The following is a 19,456-nucleotide window of genomic DNA, read 5'->3' as shown; positions in this document are numbered from 1 at the left end:
CGTAGTCATAAGCTCGCATTTTCACTTTCACCTCCAAAACAGATCAGGCGAAAGTTCAGGCCTCACACCTAATGCTCAATGATGGAACACTCGTAGACTGATCCCAGCAGACCAGCAGGATGGAACAGAGGTACCGTTCTGTTTCCCAACCGAAAACCTCAATCAAACACCGCAAGCTCCACGCCGGTCTCAGAGTATCAGTACATCACCTGGCTATCTCAAGGACTGTGGTTTGAAAAAGAGGGGAAAAGCATGTTGTGTTCATACTCTATTTATTTATTTATTTATTTATTTATTTATTTATTTATTTGTTTATTTGTTTATTTGTTTATTTGTTTATTTGTTTATTTGTTTGTTTGTTTGAGCTCGTGTGGGACCTTGTCAAAAGCCTTTTGAAAGTCTAAATACACCGCATCCACTGGTTCTCCCTTGTCCACTCTACTAATTACATCCTCATGATTTCCCTTTCATAAATCCATGCTGACTTGGACCAATCCTGTCACTGCTTTCCAAATGCGCTGCTATTTCATCTTTAATAATTGATTCCAGCATTTTCCCCACTACCAATGTCAGGCTAACCGATCTATAATTCCGTTTTCTCTCTCCCTCCTTTTTAAAAAAAAAAGTGGGGTTACATTAGCTACCCTCCAATCCATAGGAACTGATCCAGAGTCCATGGAATGTTGGAAAATGACCACCAATGCATCTACTATTTCTAGGGCCACTTCCTTAAGTACTATCGTCCTTCAATCCCATCAATTTCCCCAACACCATTTCCTGACTAATAAAGATTTCCCTCAGTTCCCCCTTCTCGCTAGACCCTCGGTCCCCCAGTATTTTCGGGATGTTATTTGTGTCTTCCTTGGTGAAGACAGAATCAAAGTATTTGTTCAATTGGTCTGTCATTTCCTTGTTCCCCATTATGAATTCACCTGATTCTGACTGCAAGGGACCTACATTAGTCTTCACTAATCTTTTTCTCTTCACCTATCTACAGAAGTTTTTATATACCCTGCAAGCTTACTCTCGTACTCTATTTCCCCCTCCTAATTAAACCCTTAATCCTCCTCTGCTGAATTCTAAATTTCTCCCAGTCCTCCTCTGCTGAATTCTAAATTTCTCCCAGTCCTCAGGTTTGCTGCTTTTTCTGGACAATTTATATGCCTCTTCCTTGGATTTAACATTGTCTCTAATTTCCCTCGTTAGCCACGGTTGAGCCACCTTCCCAGTTTTATTTTTTACGACAGACAGGGATGTACAATTATTGTAGTTCGTCCATCGTTAAATGTCTGCCATTGTCTATCTACCATCAACCCTTTAAGTATCATTCGCCAATCTATCCCAGCCAATTCATATCTCATGCCATCGAAGTTACCTTTCTTTTAAGTTCAGAACCGTAGTCTCTGAATTAACTGTGTCACTCTCCATCTTAATGAAGAATTCTACCATATTATGGTCACTCTTCCCCAAGTGGCCTCGCACGACAAGATTGCTAATTAATCCTCTCTCATTACACAAGACCCAGTCTAGGAGAGTAGGGATAAATGGTTCATTCTCGGGTTGGCAATCAGTAATCAGTGGGGTACCGCAGGGATCAGTGCTGGGACCCCAAATATTTACAATCTATATTAACGACTTGGAGGAAGGGAGTGAGTGTAACGTAGCCAAGTTTGCTGACGATACAAAGATGGGAGGAAAAGCAACGTGTGAAGAGAACACAAAAATCTGCAAAAGGACATAGACAGGCTAAGTGAGTGGGCAAAAATTTGGCAGATAGAGTATAATGTTGGAAAGTGTGAAGTCATGTACTTTGGCAGGAAAAATCAAAAAGCAAGTTATTAAAGTGCTGCAGTACAACGAGACCTGGGGGTACTTGTGCATAAAACACAAAAGGATAGTATGCAGGTACAGCAAGTGATCAGGAAGGCCAATGGAATCTTGGCCTTTAATGCAAAGGGAATGGAGTATTTAAAAAAAAAAAAAAAATTTGGAGTTTATCTGCAAAACAACACACATTAAACCGTGCCACCCGACCTGGGTGACACACCAGACATTTACAAGGCCCTTTTTTTCTTTTTTTTGGTTTTTTTTGGGGGTTTTTTTTTTTCCTTCTTTTTTTTGGTTTTTTTTTTGGGCACTAAAATCACAATTTTTCCCCAGTGCCCCCTATAAAAGGGAAGGGGACACTAAAAACACCGGCAATTAAAACAAATTAAACTTTAAAACGTAAAACCAAATTAAAATTTGGTTGCCGGGCGTGATGATGCACTCCAGTCCCTCCGGTGCCCACCTCTCGCGGAAGGCCGCGAGCGTACCGGTGGACACCGCGTGCTCCATCTCCAAGGACACCCTGGACCGGATGTAAGAGCGGAAGAGAGGCAGGCAGTCAGGTTGAACGACCCCCTCGACCGCCCGCTGCCTGGACCGGCTGATGGCACCCTTGGCCGTGCCCAGGAGCAGTCCTACGAGGAGGCCTTCGGACCTACCCGCTCCCCTCCGCACAGGGTGCCCAAAGATCAGGAGAGTGGGACTGAAGTGCAGCCAGAATTTCAGGAGCAGCCCCTTCAAATAATGGAACAGGGGCTGCAACCTCGTGCACTCAATAAAAACATGGAACACGGACTCCTCCAGACCGCAGAAATTGCAGGCGGCCTGGGAGTCCGTGAACCGGCTTAAAAATTTGTTGCACGGCACTGCTCCGTGCACCACCCTCCAGGCCAAGTCCCCGACGAATAGTGGGAGGACCCCTGCGTAGAGTGCCCTCCATCGGGGACCCCCGCCTCCTCCGGACGGCAAGATGGTACGCCATGGCGTGTCCGGACGGCAGGCGAGGATGGCAAAGTTGAGAGTGTGCAGGAGCAGCCCGTACATGAAACCCCTCCGCGCGGAACTGAAAGGCACGGAGGGGATTTCCCCGAGGCGGCTCAAGTTGTGAGGCGCCGGCCCCCGAGGGAGGTTCCGGGATTTGGCGCCGATGAGGAATTCCGTCCGGAGGGGGGTCAGTTCGGACGGGATCTCCCCACGTGCTTGAGCCTCCTCGATGCACCTAACGGAGTCAGGGCCCAGAGCTGTTTTTAGCGACTCGATGGCATCGGCCGCGTGGCGGACGTTGGCAGAATTTAGGCGCCGCGCCAGCGTTTCTGGCGCCATCCAGCCCGCTCCTCCGCCATCGAGCAGGTCCCTGATCCTGGTCACCTTACCAGCCACAGCCCTCTCTTCCGACCGCCACGTAAAACCTCGGTCGTGAAGGTACGGATTCCCGAGCAGCGGCTCCTGCAGGACGGCCGCCACTCCAGCCGGCGGAGAGCTGCGCTTGGTGGAGACTTTGTTCCAGACCCTGATGAGTTCCCTGTAAAAGACAGGCAGCTCCCGGAGGGCGGTCCTAGCACCCCCCAAGTTCACAAACAGGAGCTGCGTATCATAATAGTATAAAAGCAGGGAAGTCTTGCTACAGGTGTACAGGGTATTGGTGAGGCCACACCTGGAATACTGCATGCAGGTTTGGTTTCCATATTTATGAAAGGATATACTTGCTTTGGAGGCAGTTCAGAGAAGGTTCACTAGGTTGATTCCAGAGATGAGAGGGTTGACTTATGAGGAAAGGTTGAGTAGGTTAGGCCTCTACTCATTGGATTTCAGAAGAATGAGAGGTGATCTTATCGAAACGTAATAAGATTATGAGGAGGGCTTGGCAAGGTAGATGCAGAGAGGATGTTTCAATGATAGGGGAGATTATAACTAGGGGGCATAATCTTATGAACTAGGGTGCATAGTCGCAGGATATGGGGAAGGCCATTTAAGACAGAGATGAGGAAGAATTTCTTCACTCTGAGGGTTGTGAATCTTTGGAATTCTCTGCCCCAGAGCGCTGTGGATGCTGAGTCTCAATATATTCAAGGCTGAGATTGATAGGTTTGGGGAATCTAGGGGAATCAAGAGATATGTTCTTAAGAAATAGGAACAGGAGTAGACCATACGGCCCCTCGAGCCTGCTCCGCCATTCAATATCTGATCATGGACTCAGCTCCAATTCCCCACCCGCTCCCCATAACCCCTTATCGTTTAAAGAAACTGGCTATGTCTGTCTTAAATTTATTCAAATGTCCCAGCTTCCACAGCTCTCTGAGGCAGCGAATTCCAAGATTTACAACCCCAAGAAATTTCTCCTCATCTGATTTAAATGGACAGCCCTTTATTCTAAGATTATGCCCTCTAGTTCTAGTCTCCCCCATCAGTGGAAACATCCTCTCTGCATCCACCTTGTCAAGCCCCCTCATAATCTTATTACGTTTCGATAAGATCACCTCTCATTCTTCTGAATTCCAATGAGTAGATGCCCAACCTACTCAATCTTTCCTCATAAGTCAACCCCCTCATCCCCAGAATCAACCTTGTCTGAACTGCCTTCAAAGCAAGTATATCCTTTCGTAAATATGGAAGCCAAAACTGCACGCAGTATTCCAGGTGCGGCCTCACCAATACCCTGTACAACTGTAGCAAGACTTTCCTGCTTTTATACTCCATCCCCTTTGCAATAAAGGCCAAGATTCCATTGGCCTTCCTGATCACTTGCTGTACCTGCATACTAACTTTGTGTTCCATGCACAAGTACCCTCAGGTCCCGCTGTACTGCAGCACTTTGCAATTTTTCTCCATTTAAATAATAACTTGCTCTTTAATTTTTTTCTGCCACACATGACCTCACACTTTCCAACATTATAGTCCATATGCCAAATTTTTGCCCACTCACTTAGCCTATGTCCTTTTGCAGATTTTTTGTGACCTCCTCACACATTGCTTTTCCTCCCATCTTTGTATCGTCAGCAAACTTGGCTACATTACACTCAGTCCCTTCTTCCAAGTAATTAATATAGATTGTAAATATTTGGGGTCCCAGCACTGATCCCTGCAGCATCCCACTATTATGTTCTTATTACAAACAGCAGCTATGCTTCAAAGAGTACCTCATTGTCTCTAAAGCGCACTGGGGACGTCTGCTAGTCAAGAAAGGCATTATATAAATGCAAGCAAGTCTTTCTTTCCTAACCTAACTCGTCCTTTCAAAGAACCCCTTCACCCACAATCCAGAGGCTTTTAAAAGCACAACCGGTGGATTTTGTACTAAAAACAGAAAATGCTGGAAACACTGGGGAGAAAAACAGAGTCAACGCTGCACGGTCGACGACCATTTCATCATTGAGCTGTACTTTTTCACCCTTGTTGGACTTTATGTCTCATTGACAATTAAATAAACTCACCCATTCCCCTGGTTGTTTTCTTCCCCTTCACCGATTGATGACCGCTCGGTGTCACCAACACTGTGGGAAAGACCGCTGACTGGCCGACAATCTCCCGCAAGCCGCCGCAGAAAGTTCGAGTAAAATGTCCCCGGTTTACCGATTCCACGTTGGAGGTTATAAAATATATATAATTTTCCACGTCGGTGAGGAAGAAAGCTCACAATTATGGGATGGTCCTGCTCGCACTTACTTACTTAATTTATTTATTTATTTACTTTCTCTCTCTCTCTTACACACAACCTGTTAACGACGCCACGCCGGGACTCGAGCCGCAGCCGCTCTGGTGCTGAGCGCGCCTTATCCGCGAGCCCCCGGCAGCCGTTGATTGGCCGCGTGCCGCCGCTGCCGTTGCTCGCGAGCGCCAGATTTCCCACTAAACGCGCGGTCGGGAGCTTCAAACGCTCGAGCGATTTATTCACCGCAACACAAAAAAGGGGACCGGTGAGTAACGGGCAAACCTCCCCCCATACTGTCACAGTGTCAAAACAAAACTTAAACGACAAAAAAGTTTATTATTGTATTTATATTAAATCATTTCCCCCCCCTAGAATGGCCACTTTTTTCACCCCTCCTCGAAAACGTGAGCCTTTTCACACCTTGTCGTGTCAGCCCCCTGGCTCATTGACCAATTCGCCCCTTCAATCAAAACAGTGATCTGCTCATCATCACGTTGCTGTTTTGTGGGGAGCTAGCTGTGCGCAAATTGGCTGCCCACTTCATTGGCTGTAAAGGGCATCTGGGATCTCGTGAAAGGCGCTATGTAAATGCAAGTTTTTCTTGTGTGTGCTTTCGCGGTAATGTTTAAATCAACATAAATTCTTAAATAGAAATGGTTTTGAATGCAGTTTGGTGGCTCGACGTCCTTGAAATTCGTATACAGACGGGTCCCCAAAAATTCCACATGGTCAATTGTGCCGGATTTTCAGCCAATAAATCAAGATTTGTGCCCGTCAATGCTGCGCAAATCAGCAATAATTTGCAACGTCAACTTATTTAAATATTCAAATGCAATGCAAAACAGTATTATTATTGTGTTAGGGAATGAGAGGGCAACCTTTCAAATGTCAAGTCTGGCTGAAGATTGCAGCAACAGCAGACTGGGGGTGGGAGCATGCAACAGATGAGTAGGTAAGTGTTTGGGTCACTGAGTTCACTGTCACATAGCTGTTCCTGTGATTTTGTCTCCCTTTTCGAGAATGCCTTCTACTGGAAGATCTGGCACCAGCAACCAAGGATATTGGAAAGAGGAGCCAAAGAAGCGCACACAATTTAAATGAGAGCCACTTCCTCTTTGAGGAGGATCAGCAGAGAAAGATTGTTGGGTCTCCATGGGAAGAATCTGCAAAAGAAAAATGTGTTTCATGCCACCTGGAGGGAGTTGGCCAACTCTCGCCCCCAGAAAAAGTTCAATGAGGTTTCCATTGGGAAGAAAACTGTTTTCATTGGCAGGATGATTGGACACAGATTTAAGATAATTGGCAAAAGAACCAATGAGGAGATGAGAATTCTTTTACACACCTAGTTGTTATGATCTGGAATGCATTGTCTGAAAGGGTGGTGGAAGCAGATTCAATCATAACTTTCAAAAAGGATTTGGATTATATGTTTGAAAAGGAAATATCTGCAGGGCTATGAGAAAAGAACAGGGGAGTGGGACTAATTGGATAGCTCTTTCAAAGAGTTGGCACAGGCATGATAGGCCTCCTGTGCTGTATGATTCTATGTGATGAAGACAGGCGAGGTAACACATAGCGCACTCTCCCTTTTCTTCCTTGGGCACCAGCCCACTCTTCACCTTCTAAAATTGAGTTGTACAACTAACACTTCACACTGCATTTGCCATCTCGCCGAAAAGCAATTACTTGCATGCAGAATCTTAACACCTCTTCCACATTAATTGGATGATAGCACTAGATCTCACATTATCTGGTCTGATGCCATTTGGAAGACAGCACTCATGTTGACCTTTACCTAATTCACTTAATCTTGTTGCAGGAGAAACTTGTGCATAGTGCTCATGAAAGGCAGGACATAGGAGGGGACACCCCGCATAATTCATTCCCGATGAGAAACAGGCCATGGAGCTGCTGGGGAGGTTCCCTGCTCTAGCCGTGGGAGATGGCGAGGTTGGTAGCACAGTGCTGGCACCAGGTTAGTGGGTCTACATCTACGCAATCACCGTGGCATGTATTTGAAGCATCACACAGTCACAAGCTTCCACAACTTTATCTACTTAATCCCAAGGGGGTTATGCGCACCCATTTCTTAATTCATTCTCGGGATGTGGGTGTCTCTGAAAAGGCTGGCATTTATTGCCCATCCCTAGTTGCCCTAAGAAGTTGCTGGTGGATCTTCTTGAACTGTTGATCGGGGGAGTCACCTCCACAGGAACGGCCATGTCCAGGCCTTTTTGGATGGAAAGTCGAGCAGGGCACAGAAAGCGGCAACTATGTATAACACATAAACTGAGCATATTGCAGAGTTCCTCTTGACCTGTCAAGGCAGTAAATCATTCCTTAAGGGTCCTCTCAAAGATGACTCTGATAGATGCATGTGCTTTGTTGTAGTACTCCGCTGCAGTTGTTCTTGCAACTCTTAGAGGAGTCATTATGTATGGAAACGGAGAATACATCTTGTTACTCACAAACCATCCATTGACATTATTTTCTTTCATGTAAAGCTCGGGGACCAAAGAACGACTGCATTGTGGGAACTTCCAGTAAATTTCATGCTGAAGTGCAGGATTCATTGCATTTGTCACACACAATCTGAACATTGAGGGAGTAGACTATGGGAGCTCACAAAGCAACATGGATGTTATCTAGCAACCTGGACTGTGGGAAAGTCAGCAAACCCCAAAATAGGCTGTCCCTATCTCGCTGATGCCTTGCTGTCATGCCAAACTGGATGAATGCCCCAGCTTTGTCTAAAACTTTGTCAGTCACCTGATGAACACATGCCCAGATGGAACCCTGGTTTTTATTATACACACCCACTCTGAAATGACCCGATGCTATCAAAGTTGAATATGGGTGTGACAGGGCAGTTTGGGCAGGTGATCTTGGCTTGAGCAGCTGGCACAGTTCCCCTATTGCTGTGAACCACACTCTTCCTATACAATGCTTCTAACTAAGGTCTTCATAAGACCCACATTGTCTATGTTCTTTTGGAGGTAGGTAATAATTTTGGGGGGCATCCTTCTTAAATGCTATCCCTTTCTCCAATCCTCCATCCTCTCCATCTCCTCCTACTCCACCATCATAATGGCATATTAGGATTGCCCATTGGGAATCCCATACCTGCTCCTGAGAAGCTCACTCTTTGGGGCAAGGGTGGAAGTATTTGCAGGTCTTCCAGTTCCGCAGACAGTCAGAAGCAGGTCCAATGCTGTCCAGATTCAAAGCAAAACAGTTACTCCAAAATGACATTTCCAGCTGCAGTAACCACTACTCAAATGTTCAGCAGTCTTCAGGCTCAAACGTTCCCCAGTTCCACCAATCTCAGCTCATCCTGACAACATGTATGCTTTATATTTCCCATTCTATCTTCCCCCTAGAGTATGCGAGTGTAACTTCCGGATAGGTAAGGTTTTCTTTTTTAATAAACCATTGTGTAGAGCCAGGAAGAGCTGACGCCACAACACTTCTGAGGGCCACTGCTGGCCTGCAATCGGCCAATTCCCAGTCTGCAAAGGGATATAGATAGGTAAATTGAGTAGGCAAAAGTTTGGCAGATGGAGTATAATGTGAGAAACTGTGAGGTTATCCAGTTTGGTAGAAAAAATAGAAAAGCAAAATATTATTTAAATGGAGAGAGACTACAGAATGCTGCAGTACAAAGGGATCCGGGTGTCCTCGTACATGAAACACAAAAAGTTAACATGCAGATACAGCAAGTAATTAGGAAGGCAAATGGAATGTTGGCCTTTATTGCAAGGGGAATGGAGTTTAAAAGTAGGGAAGTCTGTACAGGGTGTAGGTGAGACCACACCTAGAGTACCATGTACAGTTTTGGTCTCCTTATTTAAGGAGGGATATACTTGCATTGGAGGCAGTTCAGAAAAGGTTCACTAGGTTGATTCCTGGGATGAAGGGGTTGGCTTATAAGGTAAGGTTGAGCAGGTTGGGCCTGTACTCATTGGAGTTTAGAAGAATGAGCAGTGATCTTATTGAAACATATATAATTCTGAGGGGTCTTGACAGAGTAGATGCTGAGCGGATGTTTCCCTTCATGGGGGAATCTAGAACTAGGGGGCATAGTTTCAGAATAAGGGGTCGCCCATTTAAGACGGAGATGAGGAGGAATTTCTTCTCCCAGAGGGTGGTGAATCTTTGGAATTCTCTACCCCAGAGAGCTGTGGAAGCTGAGCCATTGAATATATTCAAGGCTGAAATAGACAGATTCTTGAACTATAGGGGAGTCAAGGGTTATGGGGAAAAGGCAGGAAAGTGGAGTTGAGGGCAAAATCAGACCTGCCATGATCTAATTGAATGGCGGATTAGGCTCGAGGGGCCGTATGGCCTACTCCTGTTCCTATTTCTTATGTTCCTCCTACCGCAGCACTTACCTGAGCATCACAGCCAGCGTTGTAGTGGCCGGAAATTGACCACCTCTCCAGACATTAAAATGAGGCCCAAGGACCAATATTGATTGACCTACCTGTTCGGGTGCAGGCCTTGATCCCTGCACCCAGTTTGCGCCGTCCCAGTAAACTCACTGAAAAATCCAGCTTGATCCAAAGCCAAACCAGTAACTACCCAAAATCAAATTCAGTTTTGTATGTTGGACCTCCCTGCAAGGATACAAATGGTCCCATTAATAGTTACCCACGGTGTATATTTGTCTAAAAAAAAAACTAAACAGTGAGTCTGTTCTAACCCAATTAGTTGGAAGCAATTTTTTAAGTTGGTACTTAAAAGATGAAGAACAATCTAGGAGGGCATATTGTGTTCTTTAGTGTTTTTTTACAATATATCTCCCACTGGACTTAACTGGAATTGTGTCTTTAGCACAGAAACATAGAAACATAGAAAATAGGTGCAGGAGTAGGCCATTCGGCCCTTCGAGCCTGCACCGCCATTCAATAAGATCATGGCTGATTATTCCCTCAGTACCCCTTTCCTGCTTTCTCTCCATACCCCTCGATCCCCTTAGCCGTAAGGGCCATATCTAACTCCCTCTTGAATATATCCAATGAACTGGCATCAACAACTCTCTGCGGCAGGAAATTCCATAGGTTAACAACTCTCTGAGTGAAGAAGTTTCTCCTCATCTCAGTCCTAAATGGCCTACCCCTTATCCTAAGACTATGTCCCCTGGTTCTGGACTTCCCCGACATCAGGAACATTCTTCCCGCATCTAACCTGTCCAGTCCCGTCAGAATCTTATATGTTTCTATGAGATCCCCTCTCATCCTTCTAAACTCCAGTGAATAAAGGCCCAGTTGATCCAGTCTCTCCTCATATAACAGCCCAGCCATCCCTGGAATCAGTCTGGTGAACCTTCGCTGCAGTCCCTCAATAGCAAGAACGTCCTTTCTCAGATTAGGAGACCAAAACTGAACACAATATTCCAGGTGAGGCCTCACTAAGGCCCTGTACAACTGCAGTAAGACCTCCCTGCTCCTATACTCAAATCCCCTTGCTATGAAGGCCAACATACCATTTGCCTTCTTCACCGCCTGCTGTATCTGTATGCCAACTTTCAATGACTGATGAACCATGACACCCAGGTCTCGTTGCACCTCCAATTTTCCTAATCTGCCGCCATCCAGATAATATTCTGCCTTTGTATTTTTGCCCCCCAAAATGGATAACCTCACATTTATCCACATTATATTGCATCTGCCATGCCTTTGCCCACTCACCTAACCTGTCCAAGTCAGCCTGCAGCTTCTTAGCGTCCCTCTCACAACTCACACCACCACCTAGTTTAGTGTCATCCGCAAACTTGGAGATGTTACACTCAATTCCTTCATCTAAATCGTTAATGTATATTGTAAAGAGCTGAGGTCCCAGCACTGAGCCCTGCGGCACTCCATTAGTCACTGCCTGCCATTCTGAAAAGGACCCTGTCATGTATCTTACATTATTATATATAACTGTATCCTAACATGCTATACATGACTGTAATAAGATATGACCTGTAACCACCAGCATACCTTACCACCAGCGGTGTACTTGCAAGAGACAGGTATATAAGGACAGGTCTCAGGCAAGTGCAGCATTCCAGAGCTGTGAAATAAAGGTGCAGGTCCAGAGGGACCTTGACTTCACTACATGCCTCGTGTGAATCTGTACTGAGGGGACAGGACTTTACAGACCCGTTTATCCCAACTCTCTGCTTCCTGTCTGCCAACCAGTTCTCTATCCACATCAGTATATTACCCCCAATACCATGCGCAGGGTAAGTTGAAAGCCTTTTTTAATTATTACAAGTGGCTATAACTTTTTACTTGAGCAGACCTTTTGCTCGCTTTACACTTCTACTATTGGCACTTCTTTCCTAGTATGTTTCTAATCCAGGTTTCCTGCTGTGCATTGTATAACCACTTCAGTTCCCTTTATCTGTGTTAAGCCAGTGTCCAGACCCATTCCCTACCTTTTCTTCCATGGCTGCTGTTGCAAAGATATTATAGACTAAAAAAAGCACTGCCGTTCCTGGTGAAAAAAATAAACTGGTCAGTGCTCCACTGGGTATCAAGACTCATGGATATCCCAGTTGTCCATTTTTACCCAGTCACCAAGCCTTAAATCATGATTATCTCACAACTTGGATTTCTATTGTGCTCCTCACTTGTTGTAGGAATCGGCGTGGATTTTTCCTTGAGCAAACACACTTAACTTCAAGCAGTATAGAGGCCTGACCAAACAAATAAAATGGGACAGGGAGGCCTTCTGCCAAAACTCCATCAATAAAAACTCCCCCATAATTTCTTGCTCGTGACCCCACTGTGGAGAGCCGACCATCGAGAGAAGAGAAAGAGGAATGTCCCTGAGCAGCCAACCCTGTCACATACAGATGAAGGAGGAGTTGTGGCCAAGTGCTCCCGGGATTTCCTTTGATTTCTGCCCACTTACCACCACTGAAAATCACCATTACTATTACGGTGGTAGTGCTGAGCCTGTACATTGTTCCACAGGTGGGAAGAGATCAGGAAGGTGAAACGTCATATAACAATGCGATTCTCCAACACTGTCTTAGCTTATAGTCACTTCCAATACTTAGAAGGTGCACTATCTCAGCATTTAAAAATACTTTATGATACCTGCTGAGAGCTTAAAGTGAACAGTACATAGTGAAATAATGGCCTGGAAATTAATCAAAAAACGCCACCGTCAGTATACCGCCCAAAAAAACGCTAAGATTATTAAATTAAGGCCGGCGGAAAATTAATCAAAAAACAGAAAGAAATCACCCAGCAGGAAAAATCGGCGTTGTATGCGGATTCTCGGTGGGAAACGCGAGCCTCATCAAATTTAGACCAAGGCTGCAAGTTGGGCCTAAGTAGGGGGTAAAACACAAAAAATATTTTTCAATAAAACAAAAAATAAAAAATTGTAAAACATTCACAGGCCCCTTTTCCACTGTATCGCTGCAAAATAATTTGTTTTTAAACTTTAACTTTTACCTTTTTTTGCAGAGTTTCATACCTACCGCCGAGTTCTGGTTGGTTTCTCATGGGCAGTTTTTTCTCCTCACCTACGCTGTGACCAAACTTTGGCGGTAGCGGTTTTTCCGGTGATGCATGCCAGCGGTCCGCTCCCCAGTGGCATTTCAAAACCGCCGGCGGAGCACTTCAATGAAATTCTCACCAGGTGGTTTTCCGCCAAAAACAAAGAATACCACCCAAAAACCCGGCAGAAATGCTCACCAAATTCCAGCCTACTGAATTTTCCTCTGATGATTCCATTGTTTCTGTGCTTTGAGGAGGAGGATAACGCCAACATGGATGAGGAAAGGTTGGAAGTCAAGAGTGTGTGATATCATGCATGCAGGCAACCCCAATCCACAGCTATTCATGCCACGCCATAGGGTCTACAGACCACAGTGGACCTATCTGGATTTTTACTATAGGCATTGCCTGAGAAGGCTGTGTTTTCCCCGACAGCGATATGCCAGCTGCGGGAAGCTGACTTCCAGCCTCGTTCCACCAGGTGCACAGACTAGTCTGTGACTATGAAGGTGACAACACCTCTTAGTGTTTATGTATCCAGATAGTCCCTGGATATTAGTCAGTCAGCAGTTAATCACTGCATTAGACAGGTCCTGGATGCCCTATTCAGGGACACCTCTGAGTTTATACAGTTCCACATGGAGCCAGCAAAGCAGAGACAGAATGCCATCAACTTCTTCCGAGTGGTTTGCTACTCACAAGTGCTATAGAAGCTCCGTTTGATAGCTCCACCAACTTCATTAACAGGAATTAATTCCCTTAATGTCTAGATAGTGAGTGGTGCAAGCCATCCTATTCTGTATGTCAATGCATGCTACCCAGGGAATAGCCAAGATTTGTTTACTCTAGGATACCTGCACTCCTCAGCCAGAGTAATATGAAAGGACAGCTGATAGGAGAAGATCAGGTATCAATTTCAGCCTTGGCTGATAGCTCCTTTTCAGCCTGAGGACAGAGGCCAAAAACAAGTTCAATTAGGTTTTGGGTGCTATGAGATCAAGATGGAACAGACCATTGAAATTCTTAAGTCCTGCTTTCGTTGCCTGGGCAGTCATGGGAGCACTGGAGTACACTTCAGAATTGAAGTGGCTTGTTGCATCCTCCATAATTTAGCCATCACAAAGCACAAAAAGTGAGAGGATGAGGGTAATGGAGATCAATCCCCTGCTCAAAGTTAAGACACTGAGGAGCAAGAGGAGGTGGGCCTGGACACCCTGCTGTGAGCGAACGGCGCATGCCATCAGGCAGGAGATCAATATTTTTCAATAAAGAGGGTGCCTTCCATCAGCATGACAGAATAAAGTCTTTCATGATCCTTTGCCTTGCTCTCAGACAACCATTCATCAAATCTGTAATATCTCTAATATTCTCTCTGGACAAGGACAGTAACAAACATGAATTACCATATTCAAGAGTTAACAGGAGGCCTCACTGGAAAAAATATATAAATAAACCAAATTGCCAGATATGTATATGTTTACTACCATCTTGTCCCTTCATTATGCCCTACTACTGATGCTATTACTTAGCACCGTGACTACCCTTCGTACCACAAACTCTTCACTCATGACTCTAACCTCTTACACCTATGTGATGCAACCTCAGTGTCAGGAGGTTATGAGTTTTGGAACTGGGACTGTACCGATTTAGTCCTGAAGAGCTGAGATTGTGTCTCAGTGACATGATGTTCTTGCAGGACCTGCCTGTGGTGTCACTTTCCTGGTACATAGAATGTCTACCAGATGAGAAGCTGTCTCCTATGCTAACATTGAAGGTGACTGCATTGATGCATGTGCACTGTCACTGTGACATCTGTGATCACTCCTTGGAGCCCAGCAGAGCTGGGCGGGCGCTCAGTTATGCTACTGGTCTACATGAGAGTGGGTTGAATAGTCCTAATTAAGTCCTGAGGAGGGGCTCCTCTTCAGGGTATCTACGGAAGCAGTTATTGCTACCACTGGTGTCATGGGTGGCACTCTCGTCTCTAAGTCCGAAGGTTATGGGTTCAAGTTCCACTCCAGATACTTGAGCGCATAATCCAGGCCGATACTTCAGTGCAGTATTGAGGGAATCCTATACTGTGGGACCTTTTGGATAAGATGTTAAACTGAGGCCACGTTTGTACTCTCAAGTGGATATAAAAGATCTCATGTCACTATTCAAAGAATAGCAAGAGTATTGCCCAGGCCATTATTCACCCCTCCACCAACATCACTAAAAACAGATTATGTGGTCATTTATCTTACAGCTGAACTTCACTGTGAGCAAATTGTTTTTTCTACATCACAACAGTGACTACATTTCAAAAATACTTAATTGTCTGTGAAACACTTTGGGGTGTCCTGAGTTTGTGAAAGGTAATATAAATGTACTGCTTTCTTTTCACTCTGTAAATAATAACTGCCCTTAGGGCTTCTTCCTGACATTTTAATACCCGGACTGCCACAGTCACCAGAGTGTTCTTCACGTGATGCCATACTTCCAACAGTGCGTTGCCAATGTGGGTTGTGAACTTCTCCAATTTATCAACCATATGCAACATGGATGAGACTTGTTGCACAGCCTGCATGTGAGATCTATGCTTGCAAATCATAGATATTTTAAATAAAACAACACACACAACACAAAAGCAAAATACTGCAGATCTTTTAAAGACTGAGCCCCTGAGATCTTGGTCCTGAACCAAGTACTGTCATTTGTGTCCCTTCCTGGAAGAAAAGGCGGTTTCCTCATCATATCTTCCCAGCTCCCCCTGCTCACTGATGTTCTGTGATTCACTCTATTGTGTTCCTAACACAGATGAGGCTGCACACAGGGAGGTTAAAGTAACAGTGACCTCAGTCTTTAATAAGACACTCCAGAGTGAGGAACAGGCCTTAGGGGCTGGCTTATATACAGTGCTCCCAAGCGATGCTGGGATCCCTTGGGATTTCAGGGGATGAGCTCCCTAGTGGCGGAACATGGGAGTTCATGCTTTACAGATACACAACACACTCAGTGATATACCCTCTGTCTCAGTAGTCCCTTCCAACCAAGTGGATGTACTTGGGCTGGTGCTGGAATACATCAGGTGCCATGATGGAGTGGATGAATCATGTGGAGGAATGAATTCTCTGATGCCAGGCTGCTTGTGAAATGATGTAATGTTGGCTGTGGCACTTGCAGAAGGTCAAGAAAACTTTTTTAGTCAGTATGTAACAATCCCAACACGGGAGGGGCGGTTCTGGATTTAGTTTTGGGGAATAAAGCTGGGCAGGTGGAAGGGGTATCAGTGGGAGAGCACTTGGGTGCCAGTGACCATAATTCAGTCAGATTCAAGATAGTCATGGATAAGGACAAGGATAGACCAGGAATAAAAGTCCCAAATTTGGGAAACGCTAACTTTGCTAAGTTAAGAAGTGATTTGGCTACAGTGAACTGGAACCAGCTACTTGAAGGTAAATCAGTGTTGGAACAATGGGAGGCATTCAAGGAGGAGATCCGGAGGGCTCAGGCCAAACATGTGCCCTTAAAGAAAAAAGATGGGAATAACAATTCTAGAGCCACCTGGATGTCTAGGGACTTGTAGGGGAGGCTAAAGAAAAAAGGGAAGCTTATGTCATATACCGACAGCTAAATACTGTAGAATCTCTGGAGAAATATAGGAAGTTCAGAAGTGAAATTAAAAAGGATATTAGAAATGTTAAGAGAGAGCATGAAAAATTCTTGGCAAGTAAAATCAAGGAAAACCCAAAGATGTTCGATAAATATAAGAGCAAGAGGATAACTAAAGAAAGGGTAGGGCGTATAAGAGACCACGATGATAATCTGTGTGTGGAGGCGGAAGATGTGGGTATGCTTCTTAATGAATACCTTGCGTCTGTTTTTACAAAGGAAAGAGACAATGCAGATACTGCTATCGAGGAGGAGTGTGAAATTCTGGACGAAATAGACATAGTGAGAGAGGAGGTTTGGCAGCTTTGAAAGTGGATAAGTCCCCAGGCCCAGATGAAATGCATCCCAGGCTTTTGAGCGAAGAAAGAGGGAAAATAGCAGAGGCTTTGACTATCATTTTTCCAGACCTCTGGATTCAGGCATGGTGTCGGAGGACTGGAGGATTGCTAATGTTGTACCCTTGTTTAAGAAGGGAGAAAGGGATAGGCCGAGTAACTACAGGCCTGTCAGCCTAACCTCAGTGGTGGGAAAATTATTGGGAAAAATCCTGAAGGACAGGATAAATCTATATTTAGAAAGGCAAGGATTAATCAGGGACAGTCAACACGGATTTGTTAAGGGACGATCGTATTTGACTAAGCTGATTGAATTTTTCGAGGAGGTAACAAGGAGGGTCAATGAGGGTAGTTCGTACGATGTAGTCTACATGGACTTTAGCAAAGCTTTTGATAAGGTCCCACATGGCAGACTGGTCACGAAGGTAAAAGCCCATGGGATCCAGGGCAAAGTGACTAGTTGGATCCAAAATTGGCTTAGAGGTAGGAAGCAAAGGGTAATGGTTGATGAATGTTTTTGTGACTGGAAGGATGTTTCCAGTGGGGTTCCGCAGGGCTCAATCCTGGGACTCTTTTTTTTGTGCTATACATCAATGATGGCGGCGAAGACACGCGAAGCATCGGCTCTGCAGAAGCGCTCATTTCAGCGGGGCAGACGGTAGTAATGGACGAGCCGGTAACGGGGAGGCTTCATAAACAACTGGTGCTCACCGCAAGCCCAGAATAAGAACTGGAATATCGGCGGTTGCAGATTCGGGGCTTTCTCCCGGTCACAGGCCCAGGCTAATGGTGGCCATCGTGGTGCAGGAAGGCAGATTCAACGCTCCACCATCTTGATTCAACAGGCGACAAGTCCCGATCCTTCCCGGTTGGACCTCCTGCGGCGACTCGACACAACCTGGGCCTCCTGGCTGGACCTCCTGCGGTGACTCGGCGTGACCTGGGCCTCCCGGCTAGACCTCCTGTGGCGACTGGGTGGCTGGACCTGCCGATCAGGCCTCCACCTCCTCCCACTCCCTCCCCCCCCCCCCCCAATCTGGACCTCTCCTTCCCCACTGATGACCTGGCCTCCTCCTCTTCCAGCACGTGGTGAGTACAATGGCTGTGACCCCCCATTCTCAACCCCAGTGCACCACTGGCCTCCCCAATGCCTGCCCCCAACCATCAAGGGCGGTACCCAGCGCCAAGCCTGTAGCCAACATCTCGCCATGGGCAACTAGGCCCATACAACAGTGCCTGGTCGCCAGTTGTCTTGGACCCCCTTTACACTGGACTAAGACCTTGCTCAGCATTGCCGGTGTGCAATGACCATGTTAAAAGAAATCACGCACAGGCATCTCCCATCTTCTAACATGAAGTTCAGGACCTGGAACGTCAGGACCTTCATGGACAACCCCAACAGCGACAGACCGGACGCGGCACCGCCATAGTTGCCTGGGAACTTAGATGATTTGATATTGACATCGCCGCCCTATGCAAGACCCGGTGGGTAGGGTAAGACCAGCTCAAGGAACAAGGTGGAGGTTACACCTGCTTCTGGAAAGGGAAAAGAGAGGCAGAATGCCACCTCCACGGAGTCGGCTTCGCCATCCAAAACGAGCTGGTCGACCACCTCAAAGACTCCCCCTGCGGGTCTAACGAACGCCTCATGAAGCTTCGACTCACCCTATCCTGGAACCAGTGCGCCACAGTCATCAGTGCTTACGCCCCAACACTCAATGCAACAGATGAGGCCAAAGAGGGTTTTTACACCAAACTTGAAAAATCCCTGACCTCCCTCCCCACAGGCAACAAACTGATCCTCCTCGGCATCTTCAACGCCAGGGTCGGCAAGGACATAGACTTCTGGGGAGGTGTGATTGCCAGAGAGGAGGTAGGGAAAGCCAATTCCAGCGGTACCCTACTCCTGACGAAATGTCTAGAGCATGAACTTGTCACCACCAACACCTTGTTCCGCCAGAGGGACAAATACAAGGCATCGTGGCAACACCCTCACTCCAAACACTGGCACCTACTCGACTATGTCATTGTCCGAGCCAGGGATCGCAAGAATGGGAAGCGAAGGGGACAGCAGAAGCATTGTCGCAGAAAAGTCAATGCCGGGGCACTTAAGGACCCAGCTAAGAGAGCCCTTTACAGTCAGCGCCTCACAGCTAACCTGGCATGCCTTGATGACTCCGAGACACAGAATGCCCACAGCACTTGGTCTGCCCTCCAGGCCTCCATAACCAGTGCCTGCAAAGAGACGCTCAGTCACTCAACCAGGAAACACCAGGACTGGTTTGATGAGAATGATCAGGAGATTCAAAAGCTAATAGATTGCAAGCGCAGGGCATTTCTGAGCTTTAAACAGCAACCCAAAGCAGCATTACAGATGGCTAAAGGCTAAGGTCCAACAAAAAATCCGGGACCTAAAGAACAGGTGGTGGATGGAGAAAGCACAGGAGATACAGCAGCTGGCCGACAGCCATGATGTGTGAGGATTCTTCATC

The 19,456-nt window shown here is 46.1% G+C and overlaps 1 protein-coding gene across 6 annotated transcripts in view; it reads right to left on the bottom strand.

Moving 5' to 3' along the window:
* Nucleotides 1-5,650, bottom strand: part of LOC139277295 (glutathione peroxidase 1-like) — a 58,300-nt gene extending 52,650 nt beyond the window's left edge. For 2 of the 6 annotated variants that reach the window (XM_070895574.1, XM_070895575.1), the window contains exon 1: nucleotides 5,259-5,488. The gene's annotated coding sequence lies outside the window, so the exon portion shown is untranslated. The other 4 variants (XM_070895573.1, XM_070895570.1, XM_070895571.1 and 1 more) reach the window with 4 other exon arrangements.
* Nucleotides 5,651-19,456: the final 13,806 nt, after the last annotated feature.

The sequence above is a fragment of the Pristiophorus japonicus genome, chromosome 12, assembly GCF_044704955.1.
Source record: "Pristiophorus japonicus isolate sPriJap1 chromosome 12, sPriJap1.hap1, whole genome shotgun sequence".
Classification (NCBI taxonomy): Eukaryota; Metazoa; Chordata; class Chondrichthyes; family Pristiophoridae; genus Pristiophorus; species Pristiophorus japonicus.
Note: the sequence above shows the minus strand (reverse complement) of the source record. Positions and strands in the feature narration are given on the sequence as shown.